Raw genomic sequence first — 14,966 nt, 5'->3', positions numbered from 1 at the left:
AACATATATAGCATTGAAGAGGGATGGACTGGTGCGAATTTGACAAGGTTGGTTTAGGATGGTCTTATGAACAAGATAATGAGAAAAGACTGATGCTGCTACCTGGGGAAAGGGCATTTCAGGAAAAAGAAAAAAATTGTAAATATTCCAGGCATTATCAGAACTAATGAGAATAGGTCTGATATTGACAGACTGGGGTGAAAAGGTCAATGTGGTGGCTCCAAAATGACTGTATAAGACACAATTATAAATGTGATGATTTCATAGAAGTAAGGATCAGGTTGGAAATGTAGGTTCTTGGAAAATTTTCGATATTTACTCTTATTTTTACAGCAAGTTTTATAGGTTTCGTGAAGAGAATTAACATGATACAACCTATGTTTTAGCAGTATCTCTGGCCCCTACATTGAGATGAGACTCAAGGAGTATAGGGCAGAATTGGAAGACAATCTATAAAGCTGTGGCAATAATATAAGGACAGAGATGATGGGAGTTCTTTTGGCTAAGTGGGGGCAGGGAAGATTTGAGAAATTGTCATACTCCAAATAAATTCTGGACTAAGAATCAATACAATATGCTGATGAAGTAGATGTGAAGTGTATGACATAATGTAAATTCCAGGATTACCCTTAAGTCTTTTCCTGAACAAGTAAGCTATGGCTTTTCATTACCTGAGAGCAGATTTTAGATATTGCAATTATCTACCTCACAGTTATCTTGTGAAGATAACTTATGTTAATTATATGACTTAAGCCCTTTGAATATTATCAGGCACTCAGTAGTTGCTCAGTAAATAAAATACATTTTTGGGGAGCAGATTTAGTTCAGAGATTGAATGACTTACTCCAATGTACAGGGTCCTGGGTTCATTCTTCAATATCTCCTAAAGAACAAAAATTCATTTTTAAGATTATTGTATAGCTTCGATCACTTCCATAAAATTCTATTGTCTGTATTTGCATGCTCAATCCAGTCTTATTTACTTTATCATTTTTTAAATAGTAAAGTTTTATAGCACATATAATTTTGACTTACAATCACGAAGAAATGGATTTTGTCTAAATAGTTCAGATGACCTCTTACAAAAATATGGTATGTCCTAATGTGCATAGGGAAAGTAAAGGGACAATGTAAATAGTATTTTCGCATTACCCAAAGTTTATATTACACTCCTTTAAGAATATCATAACTGCTTTCTAGAATATATTATAAGAAAAGAGCATAGTCTGAATTTTATTAAAGCACAAGCAATATTTGAACTTATTACTGTCTGTAAAAGTAGAGAAACTGCTGACCATCATTGCAAACAAAAACCAAAAAGATTGTCTGAACTGTAGAAATTTACATAAATATTTTTAGGACAACACAGTTCATGAAACAGACCTGAAAATTTCTAAGGTTTATAAATGTAAGAAAAAACACATTTCATGTACATGATGAGAGAATAAAATGTATAGTATTAAAAAGTAAATGTTTATCAAAGACACATAAGTGTAAATGAAACAAGGAGAAATTGCAATACATATAGATTCTAGACAACATCAAGTACAGAACAAAAATAAATCTTAATACAGCAATTTATATGGAAATTACATATGCTAACTTTAAAACATTTTAGAAATTTAGGTTGAAGATTATAAAATGCATATTATATTTAAATAAATTAATAAACACATGATGAACTTGTGAGAATTCACTAATATTTAATCCTATAAGTGTTTGAACTTTAATATTTCAAAAATCATTTAAGAAAATGAACAAATATAATTCTACAATTAAAACAAATATAAATTAAAATAATACAAATCACTTGAAGGCAAAAGTATATATACCTAACAACCATTGCTTAAGTTTAAATTAAAATAATAAACACAGCAACACAAAGAAAACATACTTTCTTAAATATACATGAAATGGTAGGAATATTAAAGCTGCAACTCCAAATTATGTAGAGGTACTATTAAAAGGAAATATTAGTTCTTAAAATGTACAGGATTCTTATTAGGAATAATGGAACCGTTTTGGTACATTATATATATATATATATATGTCTAGAACACCATGAATAAAGTCCTAAAAAATGACTAGGATGTGTCTATTTTATTTAATAATTGAAAATATTTTCTAGATTTCATCAATGTTCTCATATACTTTTTCTAAAACGTAATTCAGTCACTGTATTTTACTTGGTTCTAAGACGAAATATTGAATTGCTCTTTTCCTTTAATAGCTACTTATTTCTTTTTAAATAAGATTTGCCAAAAATATTTATAGGACACCAGCAAAATTTTTCCTAACAAAAGGTATTGTATATACAAAATTTTGTAAGAATATAAGTATTCCGATGATCACGGTCAAAATTTATTTCAACTACATTAAAATCTTTCCATTTGTCATATAATTTCTTCTTTAAAATAATTGTATGCATGTAGAATTATTGTTTAGATTAGTTGAGGTAACTAGATTTCAACTTTCAGTGATTTATTAAGGAATATATAGCTAAAGACTGACAAATCTACAGTCTAACCCCTGTATTTTCTAGTCCAAAAAAGTACTCTTTAAGACAAATCTAAATTTCTTCCCTACAGAATAAATTGAATAATATGTGAAAGAGCTCTCCATAATAAAATTTTCTGAAATTTGAATATGCATAGGAAATTCTATAATACAATTTGAAACATAACAACACTTTTTTCCTCTCACATTATTAGTTCTTAAAATCACACATATATAAACCACAGGATTAACACGTTTAATGGCCTCCAATACCTATGCAAATTTCTGAAAACACATTATTGGATATGTTCCAGATAATGCATGGTTCCTTTGAGGGCTAAAGAGACCCATGGGAGTTATGGTCATGGCCGATGGGGTTGACTACCAGGTCAGATGGCCCCTCTTTGGAACTGGTGTTTATGTGTGATGAATCTGGACTCAGATGGGATCTCTCTTCATAAGACTTTCATGCTAATGTGCTGGAGGTGCAGTTAGTGTTGGGGTTTAAGATATATTTAGGGGATTTGAATCTCTGGACTGACAATGTGATAGCCAGGTCCTGAGCCTCAACAGACTCCAGCGCCTACAATCTGATTTATTGGACTCACCACACTCAGCTAAGATGGAGTTGAAGAAGGACAACCACCACACCATGGAGCCTAGAGTGATTACAACTGAAAGTGGGAGGATTGCATCCAGCATCCATGTGGAATCTGAGCCTCCTCTTGACATAGAGGTGCAATGGACACAGCCAATCCAATGTCCACATAGAAAAGGTGGCATTGGATTGGGAAAAGTGGACATGGTGGCTGATGGGTATGGGGAAAGGCAGGAAGAGATGAGAGGTGGAGGCGTCTTTGGGACATGGAGCTGCCCTGGATGGTGCTTCAGGGGCAATCACCGGACACTGTAAATCCTCACAGGGCCCACTGGATGGAATGGGGGAGAGTATGGGCCATGATGTGGACCATTGACCATGAGGTGCAGAGGTGCCCAAAGATGTACTTACCAAATGCAATGGATGTGTCATGATGATGGGAATGACTGTTGCTGGGGGGGGGGGAGAGGTGGGGTGGGGGTGGGGTTGAATGGGACCTCATATATATATTTTTTTAATGTAATATTATTACAAAGTCAATTAAAAAAAAGTTTACTCAATAAAATCAATTTAGGGTTTCAGATTAGGCTATGTCAGTCAGGTGTAACTCGGTCGAGTCCCTACTCACTTGGTGGGCTTATATAAACAGACTCTAATTCACAAATACATACAGGAAGAGAGAGAGTTCTGTCATATTTGATCCTGGGGCCCCAGAGAGAAATGACCTCTTGGCTTGATAATTTAGAGCTGACCCATGGAGCCTTAACAAGAAGAGGAATCCCAGGAAGGAGAAACCAGGTAGAGATTGCTCACCATGTTGTTCAACATATGGTAGCTGACTTTCTTGAGATGGTACCTCTTATGGTACCTTGAATTTTACTTTCCATGGCCTCGGGACTGTAAGAATTTACCCCAAATAAATAATCTTTATAAGGGAAGAAATTGTAGTAGTGATGTGGATAGGGTGACCATGGTGGGTGCTGATGGTAGGGAGACAGAAGAAAAGATATGGTGTGGGGGCATATTCAGGATTTGGAATTGTCCCAGGTTGTGCTGCAGGGATGGATGCTGGACATTGTGTGTCCTGTCATGGCCCGTAGTGTGGACTGGGGGAGAGTGTGGACTACAATGTGAACCACTGTCCATGTGGTACAGCAGTACCCCAGAACGTATTCGCCAGATGAAGTGGATGTACCGCAATGATGGAAGAGTTTGTTGATGTGGGAGGGGTGAGGTGGGTGGGGTGGGGGTATATGGAGTCCTCATATTTTTTTTAATGTAACATTTCAAAGAAAATAAAGAAGAAAAAAAAAACCAACAGATCTCTGGTGCTTTGCATTGTCACCCATTTGGGATGTTAATACAGCTAACTATCCTGACTCAAGAAGAAATAGAGGCTCTCTTCTGATACAGATCAAATCAGTAATCAACATATCACAACAATGAAAATCACAGGACCAGATGGGTTTACCAGTGAATTGCAACAACATTCCAAAACCAACAATCCTTCTGAAAATTGAATCAGTGGAAACACTTGTGTGACAGTTGGAGATTATTTTATGAATCCTAAAAAGTGAAATTATTATTTATAAAGTAATCTATTCCTATGAATGTGGTACTATTTGATGCATTAATTTCATTGACTTGATTACTTAATAAGATTTCTTTAGGACTTTTGATTGAACTATGTCAGTGAGGTTTGACTCAGGTTGTGTCTCCCCTCCCCACTTGCTGGATTTCATATAAAAAGAAATACATAAAGAGACAGAAGACATAGGAGAAGGAAGTCACCGTATTTAATCCTGCCATGTGAGAGAGGACTAGATGATTGCTTAAACACAAAGTTCCTGAAAAACTGTGCCCACAGAGCAGCTTAAGAAGAGATGACCCTGCTATATGCCTGATAGCTTGTTGCTGAATTTAGAAAGAGGGTGAAGCAACCAAGACTGATATATGAGACTTGGAGAGACCAATCTTATGCATGGTTGTCATCAGCTAAGCTCAGATCTTGGTAGAGATTTGTTGCCATCTTGCTTCAACATGTGGCAGCTGACTTTGTTAAAAAAGCATGCCTGATGGTGCCTTGGTTTGGACTTTTCATGGCCTTGGGACTTTAAGATATTACCCTATATAAATATTCTTCACAAAAGCCAAACTATTTCTGGTACATTGCATTTGCAACCCTTTGGCAAAGTAAAACAACTTTGTAACTAGCTCTAGTGATTATCATCACATTAATACCAAAGCCAGGTAAAGATACCACAATAAAATTATGGACCTATATCTCTAATGAAATATTTATACATGAACACTCATAAACTTTTAACAAGCAAAATTCAAGAGCATGTAAAAATAATTATAAATCATGATCAATTGAGATTTACCCCAGGTATGCAATGGTGGTTGATTATAAGAAAATCAATTAAAGTAATGCAACACTTTAATAAAATGGAGAAAAAAAACATGAAAAATAAAATAAAAAACATGATCTTTTATATTCATAAAGGACAGAAAATAGGAAAAATACAGCATATTTCCCATAAAAACACATAAAAGAGTAGGAATATTGGAAAATTAACTCAAAATGATAAAGGTCATATATGAAAATACCACAGCTACCATCATATTCAAGGACAAGATAAGAGTGACCACGGTCATAAGTATTATTCAACACAGTAATGTGTGTTCTAGCCAGAATAATTAAGCAGGAAAAAAAAAAATAGAAGAAAATAAGATCAAACTACTACACCAGATAACACAGGATAATCACCTCATCTTAATTTCCTTAACCAATTCCATCCGCAAAGTTCATTTTGTCATGAAAGGTAGAGAATTACAGGTTCTGGGAAATAGGACTTGGACATCTATGGAAGAGTGGGCAATTTTTTCTGCCTACTATTTCTATATTGGCTTATTTTTGGAAAGTTCAATCTAATATCTTATACTTCTCTCATTTACTAGTGTTCAATAAAATAATTCCATAAAAGTTGCAGGCTATATACTAATTCCACACTACTAGCTAACATTACTTTTTCTAATCAAACTTTACATGGTATCCTCTTAAAATAAAGAACAAAAAAATGATTTGGCTCAAAGATTCCATACACATACTGACACAAAACTTGTTACACTGCCATTCAGAAGTGATGAACCAACTCAATAAATTAACCAGGGACATCCACAAAGTCAAGTTTCCAAAGAAATACAATGAAAAAAAATAATGTATTTGCAAGTTGTGGTCTGCTACTGGTCAGAGTAAACCCCATGAGACATTACTTTACCTGCGGTTCCAGATTTTACATGTCTGCATGTCCAGGGAGATCTATAGCATCTTGTGTGTAAATAATGATCACAAAACCTGGGTGGCAGTTAGGGGAATAGGAGAAGCAGGGTACTATCATGAAGAAAGGAGTGTCAGCGCATACCTATTGTATTAGTCAGCCTACGGGGTGCTGATGCACAGTACCAGAAATATTTTGTATTTTATAAAGGGTATTATTTGGGGGTAAAACTTTAGAGTTGCAAGGCCCTAAAGAGTCCAACTCAAGGTTCCATAAAAGGTACTTCCTTATCCAAAGTTTGTTGTTCATGTTGAAAGAAGATGGCTAGCATTGTCTACAAGGGTTCAGACTTCCACTTTCTTTTTTTTTTTTTATTGACTTTGTAATAATATTACATCAAAAATATATATGTGAGGTCCCATTCAACCCCACTCCCCCACCCCCCCCTTTCCCCCCCAAAACACTCGTTCCCATCATCATGACACATCCATTGGATTTGGTAAGTACATCTTTGGGCACCTCTGCACCTCATAGTCAATGGTCCACATCATGGCCCATACTCTCCTCCATTCCATCCAGTGGGCCCTGTGAGGATTTACAATGTCCGGTGATTGCCTCTGAAGCACCATCCAGGGCAGCTCCATGTCCCAAAGACACCTCCACCTCTCATCTCTTCCTGCCTTTCACCATATCCATCGTCCACCATGTCCACTTTTCTCAATCCAATACCACCTCTTCTATGTGGACATTGGATTGGTTGTGTCCATTGCACCTCTATGTCAAGAGGAGGCTCAAATTCCACATGGATGCTGGATGCAATCCTCCCATTTTCAGTTGTAATCACTCTAGGCTCCATGGTGTGGTGATTGTCCTTCTTCAACTCCATCTTAGCTGAGTGTGGTAAGTCCAATAAATCAGATTGTAGGTGCTGGAGTCTGTTGAGGCTCAGGACCTGGCTATCACATTGTCAGTCCAGAGATTCAAATCCCCTAAATATATCTTAAATCTCAACGTTAACTGCACCTCCAGCACATTAGCATGAAAGTCTTATGAAGGGAGATCCCATCTGAGTCCAGATTCATCACACATAAACACCATTTCCAATGAGGGGCCATCTGCCCTGGTAGTTAACCCCATCGGCCATGGCCATAACTCTCATGGGTCTCTTTAGCCTTCAAAGGAACCAATATCTGGGGGTTGTATCTGCTTTATCTGTCTCTCTGACTCTGCTCAGTTGTGCATGAGGGCAATCCTTCTGCCAGCCTCCAGACTCTTTTTTAGAAACTCGTAGCCATATAAACTCATTTCTCCTTTCCATTTCCCCCTTACTTTAGGTCAAACAGCATTTTAAAGTCATGTTATTTTATGTAGACATGGATATTCTGCTGATCCGCATTGAACCTTCCATATAAGGTCCTTTTCCAGTTGCATCATCAGTTAGTATTTGATAGTGGTCCCTCGTTGCCAGGGAGGCTCGTCCCCGGGTGTCATGTCCCACGCTGGAGGGAAGGCATTGCATTTACATGCTGAGTTTGGCTTCGAGACTGGCCACATTTGAGTAACATGAAGGCTGACAGGAGGAAATTCCCAGGCACAATGTTGCTCTAGGCCTTGTTCTTATTTTAGGTTTATCAGCTCACAAGCATAGTCATTAGCATCAGGGGCTCACTGTTGAACCCTCACTCCCTCCAGGTCCCCGCCGCTGTACCTAGGAGACTGTCGCTGCTCCCCTAGGGACCGCGACAGAGCACCACTGGCCAGGAACCCAGTACCCCCCCTGCTGTGGTTTTTAATTGTTGCCACTATGAGTATATCCAATCATTACGATGCCCCCTGGATATATGTTCTGTACAGCTCCACTTTCTTTTTAGAGCTCTGTGGTCCCAGCTCCTTCTGATTTCACTTGTAACGTAGAGGGCTCATTTCTTTCTGGGTCAGCTGCTCTGCTCTCTTCACAAGGTCAGCTCTAAACTATCAGGTAATGGCTCATCTCTCTTCCTGGGCCTTTGCCATGTCTCTGGAGCTGTCTCTCTCCCTCTGTGTATCTTCTCTGTGTACTTACTTCTGTGTTATTGATTGATCATCTGTTTTTATAGCCCATCAAAAGGGTGGGGACTCAACTCTGAGTTGCCCTAAAAGACGTGGTTGAATCAAACATAATTTAATCAAAGACATTTCAGCTGAGTCTAATACAATCAAAGGGTATCATATCCAGAGGAACAGACCAGTTTACAAACACAATCTCTCTTTTTGGAATTCATAAATAATCTCAAACTGCCACAACGATGTAAATTAGGGATGACCGAAAGAGCAACCACAGGGTTCCTCATTCTGTAGCAGTAGCAGAAGCTGTAGTTCTGACAAAAGTTTATGAGTTAGGGATGCTTTGGGCAGAAAGCATTGCAAGTGTGTACATCTCAGCTTAGGTAAAAACACTGAATCCTATCAATAATATGAGATTGAGAATTTCCCTAATTCAGAAGTATAGCAAGTAACATTTTGAAAATTGAAACTCAAATCTAAGTGACTGAAAACATATACTGCTTTTACTAATGAGTCATTGAATAAATCATGTGTTGAAAGACTAAATTTTATACCTCGATACTGTATAGACATCCCAATACAGACTCAAATGCAATAATGCAAAAAGGAAGGCAAATGAGTTTGTTTCTCCAGCGCATATAAAAGTTATGCTTATACTATATGTTAATCTACCAATTGTGTAATAGCATTATGTCTAAATATGTGCATACCTTAATTAAAATGTGATACAGAGACACAAAGAGAGCACATGTTGTTGGGAAAATGGCACCAATAGACTTACACAATATAATATTGGTACAAACTTTCAATTTGTAAAAAAAACAACAACAACAACACAGTATCTGTGAAATGCAATGGAGTGAAACAAAATAAAATGAACTATGCCTGTATTTTATGGTTGTAAAGAAATTTATACTGCATCAACTGTAAAGAAGAGAATGGGGATTTTCTCATCCCTTAAGATCTAGATAAGTTTGGGTGAAGTGGCATATCCCTCTCTCTGGAATTTCACAGATGCCATTTCCAGATGCCTACCCTGCCATAAGTCTCTGAGCACAGTAGAAATTTATAACATACCAATGGGCCTCCTTATTATAAGAGTAATATAGTTACTTCCACAAAAGAATTCCCCACTTTCCTTTCCCCTTGTATATTCCTCTAGCCTTATACCATTGTACTGGCTTCTTCTTTGTCCTATCTTCTCTTTTTCCATCCTTCATTTCCTTTCTACTTTTCCAAGAAGAACTATAAACCTATTTTCTTTCCCTCAAGTAGAGTAATTACTATATATAGTTTGATATCCTTCTAAAAACTATGATCCCACTTGTCACCTGTTCAAAACTTACGTCTTGTTTCTTTACTGTTTATCAATGCATTTTTGCAAGCAATAATAATTATCTGAGCAGGAATAGCTTTGTTGACACAGCAGTTTTTATAATAAACTCTTCATTTCACAAAATGAACATGAATTTGGGTGAATTAAAATATAAATATCAAAAGGTCTACTTCTTCAGAAGTAATTCTAAACACAAAAGTACTTTGACATAGAATAATGAAAAGAGGTTTCTAATAATTTTAAGAAGAAAAACAGCTCTCCTGTATATAGTTCAATGATTTAATATAATACATTACTGAATATTAATGGTTATTAATGTTTACTCAATCAAAAACCATACTGATTTGCACATGGACTCATGAGATTATATCATGTTATATAGAAACTTCATGAAATATATGTTAGAAACGTTCATGTTCAGATTTGTGAGCTTAAAATAGTTCTTCTTAATCACCAAATAATCAAAAAGTTCTTTTTTACACAATGGTATGTTCTCTTCCTCTGTAACCACTTTTCCCATTCTTTGTTTCAGCCTTCATGCTTCTTTCAACATTGCATCAACATTTTATTGATCATCAATAGGAAAATACAGATTCTAAACCAGAAACCCAGTGTAGAAAACCTCTCAGGACAAATATATAGTGAAGAAAAGAATAACTGACACTGAGTTGGAAGTTGGTATACCATACAGGAGTTAGGCTAGATCTCAGCCACTTTGTCATATTGTCTTGCAGGGGAGAATGTGAAATAATCCAACCATGTGCCCAGGAGACAAAGTCAAAGAATTGGTAATTAGCAGGCCCCAACTTTCCTATAGAGTGTTGATCAGTTCTATATGATATCAACAACTGATATATCAGCTTTACAATAACCTGTCCATCTTATCACTACTAACAATCCTAAAATATTGAAGATTTATGAAAATGTTGTATTTATCTGTCTCTGTTATAATATCAGAATTGCTTTGTTGACATGGACTGTGTTTAATTGCATTTTAACTTGAGAATATTATTTGAATGTTAAAGTATAATAATATATCATGGGAAATAAAATAGTTTTGTGCTATCAAATTAAATATGATTGAATTATTTTTCTCAATCCTTACGTTATATCTAAGCAGCACAACTCATAAGTAAGATGTTGAGTGCCAGAAATACTAATACATACGTGGCGGAATGTATTGTATATTGGTAAAAGTAATCTAGAAAGTATTCATCAGAAATCAAATTTGTTTATTTGTCCTGAACAGGGATCCCTTCTTGGATATATTTCATAAAGATATTCAATCATGGATCATCAGAGGAACACACACAAATTTTTGTGTGGTGATTCATGTAGACCTCAGCAATTAGGAAATTACCAAAAGTTTCTTACTAAAGAAAAAAAAGGCATTTAGCAAACAGGGATAGATACAGATTAGAGCAACTTAATGATATTATTATAATATTAACAGAAAAGAGAAGGCAGCATAGAATTGGTATATATACAGTAAAATTAATCTAAAAATACAAAAACCTAGTGAAGAAAGACCTTAGATATCATAATGAGATATGTAACACCATATGCACTTTTATTAAAACTTTCATTGTATTTAGTTTACGAAGATGTTTTCCTTTTTAGAAATACATATCATCCATCTTAGAAGAGGTGACCTATATATGGAGAAGAATTTAAGTGGAATGGGGAATTATGACTTATGATGACAACGGGTAGGGAATTAAGGTAGAATAGCTAAATTTAGTTGTGAGATTAAAAGAAAGAAATAAAATAAGTTTAATACATCTAGTCATAATGTTATTCTTCCTGAATCTTTTAAAAACACTATAGAGCATGTAATAGAAATCATTCCAAGACATAAAATTTGGAGAAAACTACTATGAAAATTGTAATTAAATATCCAATAATTAAATATACTTAAATCAACGTGATTTAGAGGGGGTTGTACAAACTAATACAAAAAAGCAGAGCAATTGTATTTAAAAGAATGTTTCTCATTAGGGAAATCAAAGGTATGCTGGATAATTAGCAAAGACCCAGTGGTATTTCCTGGTCTTTGATGCTTTGGGAATAATAACAAACTGCATTCAAGCTGCCAAGATGTTCCTGGAAGGAGAGAGACACTCATAAATTCTTCTGATTTCAGTGAAATTAGCAAGCACATGAGGCAGCAATAACATATTTTTCATTTGAGGTGAGTAGAAGGGCCCCCGTCTTCATAATTATCAGATGAACTCCAGTGAAAATCCTTGACTCATGCTTTCAATAATTTGAATTATTGAAATGACAGTAGTACCTGTGCCAGGCAGCACATTATGCCATACATATTAATATTCTCATTTCAAAAGATTTTCTAATAACTTGGCATTTTTATCACCATTAATATGCTCTTGGAGGAAAGCAAGGAATCTGTTCCTATTTTTTAATGACTTCTATATTGTTTCTTGAAAACTACACAATGAAAATTCTGGAGGGGAAAGGAGCAAGTGGTGGTTGAAAACTTCATCTAGAACATGGTCTTAGCAAAGGTTATGATGGTTAGGTCAGTGTTATTGATGCCAAGTATGGGTTTATATTTCAAATATAATAGTTTTTGATGAGAGTTTCCAGTTATTCAGTAATGTGATATTAGCATTATCATTGTCTCCTATGAATTGTTTCTACAGAGTTTCATTTGTGCCATGGATACCCGTGTTCCCATTTTACCAATTTCATACAAAAGATGAGCATTGTCAAAGTTTAAATCTTCAGCAAGGACTTAGGTATATAAGTTTAATAGGTATGTGATTCCTAGAAGCATAAATGAGGGAATGGGGTATGTGAGACAGGGAAGGGAGTAAAACTAACAGTGTGCGATAGAGGGTTACTGCTGCAAGTAAGTGAGCCTCAATCACTGGTCATGCTTTGATGAGTCCTGCAGAAAACTTCTTGAATTTTCCCAAGGAAGGTCAAAGAAACTGAATCTTGGACATGAAAGCAGGCCACATCAGAGTTGGTCCAATGTGATAAGGAGTGAGGAGACATATTTCTACCCAAGTGATATTTGCAATATTAAATTGATGGCAAAGTAAAAAGAAAATATTAAACATTTTGGCTTAGTCCAATATACACATTAGATACAATAATAGAATACCTTGGGCCCTGTTATTTTTGCATTAAATTTCCATGTGTTTTAAGTCTTGGAAGTACTTTGAACATATTTCTAGTGAGGGACAAACTGGATTTGAAATCAGCAAAATTAAAGGATCAAGTAGGATCCCTTAGATAAATTATATCAAGTATTTATATTCTACCTTCAGAATTGATGATCTTGCCAAGTTTTAACCATTCCATTGGTCTGTGCTTGAATATTTCCTTTCCCTTTTCATAATATACCTAAAAGCATTGAATAATGCATGCATTCTTTTGGTAATCCATTCTATAAATTTTACCTATTGCATGGAAATTGAGAGAACTCTGGGGATAGGAAAAGGATGAGACCTTCCCTTACTTCTCCACAGGCCCCCGTTATATGGAACAGCTACAATACAAACATTTTAGCTCAGCCAATTGGACTGAGTCCATGTATTTTAGAATCTGGCATAATAGAATATGATTATGTTGAAGGAGTACAGATTTTGAAAAATCTTCAAAGATCATTAAAAGTTGCATAATAGTGATTTGAATATTTCATCCACATTTTTTATCATTCACCGATGTCCCTGAATTATGTACTTAATGTTTTCTTATTGAGATAATACATTAATTTTATCCAATAAGGAGTGAAACATATATAAGGGCTAAAGCAAGGCTTTGTTAGCTAAGCTGGTTGAGAGTACTGTGGGCATTTGTCCTTTTTTGTTTTATAATTTTAATATAATATGTGTTCACAGTTCTGCTGATATAAACTCATTCATAGACTCTCAGTCTTGATGTATTTTCTACCTTCCTCTTTCTTTTGTTTCTCTCTCCTTTATATGGAAACAGGATGATCTTAATCTGAGCAAACTACCAAATTCAGTTAAAACTATTTGCATATGAAATATCTAGAATAGGTAATTCTGTAGAGACAGAAAGTAGATTAGAGGTTACCTTTAAAGTTGTTATAAAAAATATATTGATGTTTATCCTCATTTAAAATCTAGCTGTATGTCTATAATTATATGAAATTTATACTTTTTAAAAAATGGGGTTATGCTGACCTCTTCAGATGGAGTTACAGAGCAGTCCTCATTTTTGGTAATTCAGAAGAGTTTGTGCAAAATATGGATGATCTCTTCCTTGAAAGTTTGGAAGCACTCAACTTTGAAATAAAGCATGAAGAGTTTGGAATTAATAATACAGAAAATACACATCTCTAATTAAAATGTGTTCATTCAAAGTCTTTAATATATACTTGTTGGAGAAGAAATAAAGATATTAGTATAGCATTCAAAATTAAGACAGACACTGTGCTTTAGAAGGTCATTTCATTTGATATGTATATTTTCAGTGGTTTCCTAGATAATTTTAAATGATACTTAAGTAAACACATTTTAATAATTTGTTATTTTTCTTAGATTATACTATAAAATCATAACTAGGAAATCAAATCCATATTTTCAGAGATATTATTGCTTGGTCAAAACTAATGAAGGAATTCCTGCTGTTTCTTTTCCTAAGTGAATAAAATATAGGTGCACAACTTATTAGGTATTCAACTAAAACAATTTATCAAGGTGTCATAAAAACAAATTTTATAATAATGTTGAATTTAGTTTGAATGGTTATAAAGTATTAATAATACAAATATGTATTAATATATTTGGTCATAACAAAAATGTATTACTTCACAAATAATTCCTCATTTACTTTTTCTCTACCTGACCTTTTCTCTCCCATTCTCTCTCTCAACCTCTTTCAGCACCTCACCATTGTCTCTTTACAAAACTCTATGAAATACATTAAAAAATATCTACTGGAAAGGATAAAGAGCAAAACAGGAACTAGGAAGAGAACAAAGCACAGTGAAAGAAAATAAAAACAAGCAGGGCAAATTTTGAAAATTATAACTTTCTTCTTTATACAATTTTAGATATTTGTAAAATTCACAAAACTGATACATGGAAATGGTGAATTTTTATGTATTTATATTAAAATTACCTGACTTGACAAGTACCTACTATACAAATTATTCTTTGCTGCAGAAGAGGAGTAACCTTCAGAGGGAAGATAGTGATTACAAGACAACATAAGG

The sequence above is a fragment of the Dasypus novemcinctus genome, chromosome 10, assembly GCF_030445035.2.
Source record: "Dasypus novemcinctus isolate mDasNov1 chromosome 10, mDasNov1.1.hap2, whole genome shotgun sequence".
NCBI classification, from domain to species: domain Eukaryota; kingdom Metazoa; phylum Chordata; class Mammalia; order Cingulata; family Dasypodidae; genus Dasypus; species Dasypus novemcinctus.
The sequence above is the reverse complement of the archived record's forward strand: the minus strand, read 5'-3'. Positions refer to the sequence as shown.